The 7,650-nt window shown below is 41.6% G+C and overlaps 1 protein-coding gene and 1 long non-coding RNA gene across 2 annotated transcripts in view; one reads left to right on the plus strand and one right to left on the minus strand.

Moving 5' to 3' along the window:
- Positions 1-7,650, minus strand: part of tspan4a (tetraspanin 4a) — a 121,105-nt gene that overhangs the window by 111,941 nt on the left and 1,514 nt on the right. The gene's annotated exons all lie outside the window — the stretch shown is intronic.
- Positions 32-7,650, plus strand: part of LOC138411118 (uncharacterized) — an 8,092-nt gene continuing 473 nt past the window's right edge. The window contains exons 1-2 of the long non-coding RNA XR_011243775.1: positions 32-558; positions 867-7,289. This is a non-coding gene — a long non-coding RNA (uncharacterized lncRNA). The remainder of the gene's footprint in view (positions 559-866; positions 7,290-7,650) is intronic.

The raw sequence follows: 7,650 nt of genomic DNA on the forward strand, positions 1-7,650 counted from the left end.
CATGGATGTTTACTTTTCTGGTCAATGGGGACGTTTAACTTTTACTGCCAAAAACAAGTAAAAACAGAGATCATTCATTTTATAGTTATATTTGAAAAAAATATATATACTCAATGATGATGGTTTAATAATGTTATATTAATTATAACCTATTTTTTTCAAGGGCCCCTGTCAGTCAGCTGTGGTCACGCTTCTCACGCAGAAATCAGTTTCCGTAGTTTAGTGGTTATGACGTTCACATAACAACTTTCTTAACTTTCCTCGTTCATTCTCTATGGTAGTTTCTTGACTCTACGGATGTAATATATTTTTGGCCACTGAGTGTAATTTGGGGGCGCTGTTGCCCCGTACCGGAAATCGGAACCGGAAGCCCCGCTCCTTAACTTTCCTCGTTCATTCTCTATGGTAGTTTCTTAACACTACGGATGTAATATATGTTTGACCACAGAGTGCAATTTGGGGGCGCTGTTTCCCCGTCTTCACACGGCGGCCACAGTAAAGTACAGTAAAAAGTTTTGAGAAGTTTTTATCGTCAAGTTTGATCAACGCAACTCAGAGGTGAGTCGAGCTATTTTCTCCAAGTTGTCATTCCATGTTTCTCAGTGGTTTTAGCCTCCTGTAGAAGTTGTTTTAAGTTGTTTTCTGAGCTGTAGTAGAAGAAGTAGTCTCTCTCTTTAGTTTGCGGAGGTGTCTCAGTGCAGTGATGTTACATACTGTATGTGGGTTTTTACAATCTGTCCATGTCTGGAGGCGTTTTTAGTTTCTCACTGACACTTATCCAGAAGTTCAAAACATTCGATCAAATCAAGAAAACATAAACCATATTTGCTTTTCGTGGGAATCAAACCCGCTCTCCTGTCTTCCAGCACCGGAGAGACGGGACACAGAATGCTGCAATCTGATTGGTTGTCAGTCCTCTACGGCTATACGCAAGAGTTAAGTGAGCGTGATGACAACTTCACTGCGGAAACTGATTTCGGGAACTCAAACACGAACATCCTCAGCCAGGCCGGATGGACATAGTGCCCGTGATGTCATCAGTGTGACCAACTGTACTCAACGTTACTTGGTTAGCTCAGGCTAAGGAGCTAGGCTACATGCTACCCGCTGCTGTAGCGTTCGAACCTAACAAGAGGTAAGTTACCCTGAAACTTTACATTATCCCAAACTTTACATGTTGTAAGGTTCAATATAAATTCAAGTCATCATTGTTGTTGCCTCAGTCTAAGTTTTCACATCAGAGTCGAGTGTCACTTGATTGTAATGACAAGTTAATATTAATAAGCTACATGTGATAGCAGCTATATTGTGTCTTGTATAACCGCCATTATTATTACCACCTCGTTTTTAGCTTGTTAAAGGTCCAGTGTGTAAGATTTAGGTGAAAAGGAACCATTGTCAGAAATCCTCATGATGTTTTCACTGGTTTGTTTCATATAAATTCTATGAATTGTAGTTTTTTTTACCCCAGAAGAGGCTCTTTATATTTAAATACTTTATATTTACATCGAGGGGACCCTCTCTACGTAGGCCGCCATGTTTTTTACATTAGTCCAGACTGAACAAACTAAACACCTTTTGAGTTTTAATGACAACTGAAGCTGCCACAGGTTCTTTTTCATGTTTAGCATGAAACATGAAACTTCAACACTAGGTATCACAAAGTTCTACACACTGTACCCTTAAGGAATCACAGTGAATTAGACTCAAATATAGACTCGGCCACAGTACATCTTTCCCCCCCATGTTTCATGGAAATCTGTCAGGTAGTTTTTTTGCATAAATCTGCTGACGAACAAATAAACAGACATGCACACAAACATTCTTTGGGCGAGAAACATGACAACCTTCACCGCACCCTTGGTGCAGCATGGTGGCAGCAGCATCATGGTTGGAGGTTGAGAGCGCAGACCTGTTTCTACATTAATATCTGTAGGTTGACCTGAGGAGGGCAGTGTTCAGTAGTTACCCACACATCTCCTGAACAGAAAAGACTAATGAAATCACAATATGCTTCAACAGTTTAAGGCTACACTTGTTTAACCAAATTATAGTGCATGTTTAATTTTGTCCTACGCATTTTCAGTTTGCCTTTTTCCTTATACGTCCCATTTAAGTTCTAAAATGAGTCATCTTGATTTCTTTGCACCACAAATTGTGCCATTTTAACTGTGATGTGACGGCTTTTTATTTCCACTGTATGGTCTGAGGGAGCAGCGAGATTCAGAGAGAAGCAAACATCAGGCACAAATGTTCACAAATGCAGAGCGTGTAGCTTCGTTAGGGAAAACCAAACTCATCTGAAACTGCAGTTTCTTCCTCGTGCCAGCCAGCCAAGCAAACTGAGCAGAACAGACGAAAAGGGCCTGTGGTGAAAGGGCAAAAAGTCAGAGTGACTTTGATGTGGGAGAAAATCTTGACAAACTGAACAACAAACTGTTTATTTCTCGAGTTTTGGGGGCTGCATAATAACTACCAAGTAACTACTGGAAGAGGCTGGAAAATCCCTGTAGCCTGGAGACGGCAAAACTATTATGAGAAACAACAAACCGGACTTTTTAGCTTAGAAACAATTGTGTTAAAGAATCTCAAAACAGAATCGAGGCTCATTCTGTGACGGGCGGAGGAGAGGGATTTACCTGTCTGTGCCCAGGGGAGGGTTTTCCAGTTTATTGTGCATTCGACATGATATATTTTCTATCCTTTGTATTATATTCATGTTCTACACAATAATTAAACGAATGCTTTTGTTGTTTACTGGTTCCCCATGGCCCGTAACATTTAGTGGTGATCACACCTGATGTTCCTGAGGAAGTCGTCGGATGCTTAGTGGATGCATAAATGATGTAAGCAGCCTCATGCTTATTTTTGTCTGGTGATGGTAGTCATAGTGATATATTGATATATGTTGTTTATTGTACTGATAAATCATCCGTTCATTCCTTCCCACATCCTCTGATCAAATCAGATTTCACACTGGCTGTGTCTGGAGATAAAAGGCTGGATGAATTCATCTTCTTGCAGTTTCTTCCAGGGCAAGATGAAATTATTCCTCTTGGTCTGTTCATGCAGATTCAACCACGTCAGAACAAGAGATGACAGATATTTAATGAAGGCAAACATTTATGTTGGAATCAGGAGCTTCAGCTTTCAATCCAAAATGTGCACAAGAACTAGTCATAATACAAAATAGCATCACTTCAGCATTCAAGTGGTTGAGGGAATCTCATTCAAAGTCTCTGCAGTGAGTTGAAGATACAGAGGCTCCCTGTTGAGCTGCAGAAAATTGCACAATTTCAATAAAAAGAAGAAAAAGATCCCTGGATCCAGATTTTACAAGCAAACAATGACACTTCTGAGAATAACCAAAGCTATTTAAAGGGAAAATGTTTTTTAAATAAACTGAAAAGAGTTGTGGTGAAGATAGTTTGTCCGTTATCAACTTGAAATCACAATCGACTTTGTATTCAGAGTGGCACTCGTCGGGACACTATGGGTTTTGGAAACTTTCTGAAGGCATTGTTCTTCAAATCTAGTCGACAGATGCTCTCCATTTAAAGTCATGAACATTGATTTTTACTCTGAGGCCATAGCATGAGCCGCGCCGAGGGAGGCAGCTTCAATAAAGTTAGACTAAATCTATTAAGACTGGCCACGAATAGCTGCCACAAATAAATGTAAATGAAAGTCGAGCTCTTACTCAGAGGTGCTTCATTCAGCGTCGGCTGCTCAGACAGAACTTAAACTGATAACAGAAAATATGCGACAGAGCTTGAGAAATAGGCTTTGTGAGAAATCGTAGAAAAGGGACGACAAAGGCGTCTTTAATCATCCAAACACAACTGTGCAGGAAATATTCTGACTTTGTGGGATATTCAAAGAATTCAATGTGTAATTGCAAAATTACATGTTATGTAAAGATTAGTCTGCAGTTGCACCACCAACGGGGCTAAAAAGAACCAGAATGTAAAAGCATGCTGCTATTTTTATCACCTACAAAGACAAGGGAGTCTAAACAAACTTAAATACGATACACGACTGTGTATGTCAGTTAGAAGGGGTAAATTATGGAGGAGACAGAATGAGATAAAGGGTGTGAGGAGGCAACATCAAGAAATGTAGTGAGTGGGGAGAGCGCCCTGCCTTGTGTTTCCCTTTGTGTTAAACTGGGCGTGAGACTGGGAGTCAGCAGCAGTGTGTGGTTGTGGCCTGTGGTTTTCACTCAGCACTCACATCTCCACAGTTTCTCTCAACAGGGAGGAACAGAGGGGACAAAATAGAGCCTTCATAATGTAAGTGTCCATGTTGGAGCCTCGCATCCGGAGAGGCCAGGCTGCAGAATGAAACGTCTGCTGTGCGTGACACCCAGTACCTCCACTTACATGCAAATGGTCGTTGCTGTGTGACTGTGGCTGTCAAGTGCGCTCCACTTTGATTTCCTTGTCTTATTGTTGAGGGAAACAAACCTGTTCTCCCACATGACCCATATAGAAACAAGGCACAGATATATTAGAATGGTCCAACGTGTTCCCCCCTGTGAGACACGTTTCGTCACACTTGATTGTTCCACGGATTAAACAAACAACAGCTCATGTAGTTTTACAGGTGCTGGGAGGCAGATTTAGTCACCAGGCGACTTGTTTCCTTCTGTTCGAACCAGCTGTATACAGCAACTTCATACTGGTCTGTTGAGGTCTTCAAATCGTTTCTAAGTCACTACAAGAAAGCAAATAAGGGAATTTCCCACAGTAAACAATATTGTTATTGTATTGTGTACTAGGGAAGCTGAGGTCCATATCTTGTGTAATATTATATACTATACAACACATTAAGACGTTTTTTGGGCGTATGGGTCAGGCTTACTGTATAGTCAGGGTTTTTCCATAAGGTTTACTTTGGGCGTGGGCATCGGGCATTCACCTTTTAAAAGCCCCCTCTGGCAGTAACATAAATCAGCCCTTGTGTGTTGACATACATGGAATTCTGTAAATCCATCCAGTAAATCCACAAACGACCGTCTGTATGTGGTTTGCATATCTGTCAAACCATATCTTAGCAGCTTCACACTTGGTTTGTGTATTGTTAAGAGGCCAGGGAAGCTCAGTGTTGGATTTGAAGCGAATTTGGACACACACTACATTAAATATCAATACAATTTGAATAAACAGGCGACCAGCACCACCAGTGGGGGCGGGGCAGTGTACTTCACTGCGTTCTGACTTCAACATGTCTTCTCAAGTCCTCGGATATACCCCAGCAGCAGCATGTGCAGTGTATGAAGATATATATATATATATATATAAACCACATGCGCGAACAGAAGTAAAACTAGTTCAGTTTCATTTGAGGAAAAGCATTGACAATAAAATCTTCATTGCAGATAAACCAGGTAGGATGAAATCTAAGTTTTTGAACTTTAATCATAGACAGTTTATAGAATATTTATAGTAGAGGCCTGTTGTGCCTGCTATTATTCCTTGGCATTGGTAATGACTAGGGATAATTCTGAAATAGCTCCGGAGTATTAGCACAGGCTAAGCTAACAACCCAACCCAAACAGGCAGGTTTATACCAGGGACTGCATAAAATCGATAATGTAATGTGGTTTTCCTGGTTCAATACCCTAACATCTAATAGTCTGTTTTGTTTTCCTTTATATCTCTTAACTGTTTTCTGCTGCAGTTACCGAGTTTAATCCACCAGAAGATTAAACTTTAATCTCCCTGAATCTTTTCTAATTCTGGCCCAATAATTAATTTATATAGGCTTTATCATATACGTCCTATATCTGCTGTGGTGTAGTGCCTGTAATCAATGGTCTGCTGTGTAATATCCCTCTTCGGTTTATCACCAGGCGAAGAGATGTATTTCCTTTGTTTCACTCACTGTGGTTTGGCTCCATCTCTCACTGCATAGAGATGCAGCACAAAACTGGACATTCATCCTCTATCACTATTACTTTTATCTGATTTCCCATGAGAAGAGATAAGATGTATTTTTTGCTTCTGTTCTCGTTCATCTCCGTCTGACAGAGCAGGAGTGAAGATCAGAGGATAGATGCGTAGCTTACATATTGTATTTTACCTCCAGTATATTCAACTTAACTGAATCCCACCCTCCTCAGCCCCTGTGTTTTTTCTTCAGGTGGCAACTGAAGAGAAGTGGGCTTCGAGAACATGAGGGTGAAAACTGCAGGCGGTTGAATATAGTGAGGGAACAAAAGTGGCGAAGACTGGCTGAAATCTGGCACACACAAAAAAAATACACCCAAGGCAACGGGGGGGGGAAATTGGGTGAGTGAATTCAGAGCAGAACAGTGTGTACACACAGACGCACACACACCAACAGGCAGCAGTATAATGTAGCCTTGTTATATCCACCTTCAGTAGAGCTAGTGTTCAGGGCAATTATCCAGAGAGTTGCCCCACCTAGAGAAGCCCGCGTGTCAGCCGCGGAGCTGTAGCTGGACAAACAGCAGCTGTGACGATTAAAGAAAACACTCCACACCTCCTCCCTCCAACATATTTTCACTGCTTCCATCAAAATAGCGAGATGCCATATGCACTGTAAAGCTGCAGAATACAAAGACTTGGTCTCAGGCAGCTGAACGTAAACAGTGGGCAGCTGCCAACTGCCCAGAGCCATCAGGTCATCAGTTGAGCCGGAGCTGATGAAATGTGGGAGGACATGAGAAAAGGAAGTTGCCTCCTTCTCTTCCACTGTCTCGTATGTGCTCATCCTGGAATGTGTCAGAGCAGTCGCAGCCTGTCACCGTGAGCTGGAAGCAGCAGCAGTCATTAGGTTATACATAGAACATGAGCCCACTTTATCTCCAAGTTGAAACTCCAATCTGTCTTTTTCAGTAATTTTCAACTTATCGCAAATGAAATTTAATCTAACACGACTGGGATTTGATCTGTGCCTTGTGATACATTTTTAGCATAAAACTATTTGAACTCGTAACTATTCCTGCGTGGGGACTGAAGGCAGACGTCTCCTCCTGGAAACTTTCTTCCTTTGTTAAAAATCTGCCTTGTCAATCTGCTACTGCCACGTTTCCCTCGTTGCAGATAACAATTACCGTGCTTCCATTACTGATTATGCTACACCCCCTCAAAGACTGGGATGCTCTGATGCCGTCTGCTGGATCGGAATCAGGTCCGTTCCTGAGATCAGGCATCGGCCACATCTGGCTTCTATCTGCCATTGGAATGGATAAGATCTACGTTCACCCCTGGGTCCGATCTGCAGCGATGGAAATGTGACACCCGGGTGAATGTGCAAATTTGGTAAGACACCGAAAAATGACCAATACAGTCGAAAACCACAAATATGTTCAAGACATGAAAACAAACGGGAAAAGCAAATGTCTCCAGTTGTACTTAAATGTCCAGTTTGTAAGATTTAGGTGAAAGGGAAACGTTTCTAAACCTCTAAATTGTATGAATTGTAGTTTTCTTTACCCTTTATATTAAAATACTTTATATTTACATCGAGGGGACCCTCTCTACGGAGGACGCCATGTTTTTTACATCAGTCCAGACTGGACAAACTAAACACCTTTTGAGTTTTTATGACAACTGAAGCTGCCACAGGTTCTTTTTCATGTCTGGAAGGAGAGGGTGAGGTGAGGGGTGTTCAGCTGCAACA

The sequence above is a fragment of the Paralichthys olivaceus genome, chromosome 1, assembly GCF_024713975.1.
Source record: "Paralichthys olivaceus isolate ysfri-2021 chromosome 1, ASM2471397v2, whole genome shotgun sequence".
Taxonomy (NCBI): domain Eukaryota; kingdom Metazoa; phylum Chordata; class Actinopteri; order Pleuronectiformes; family Paralichthyidae; genus Paralichthys; species Paralichthys olivaceus.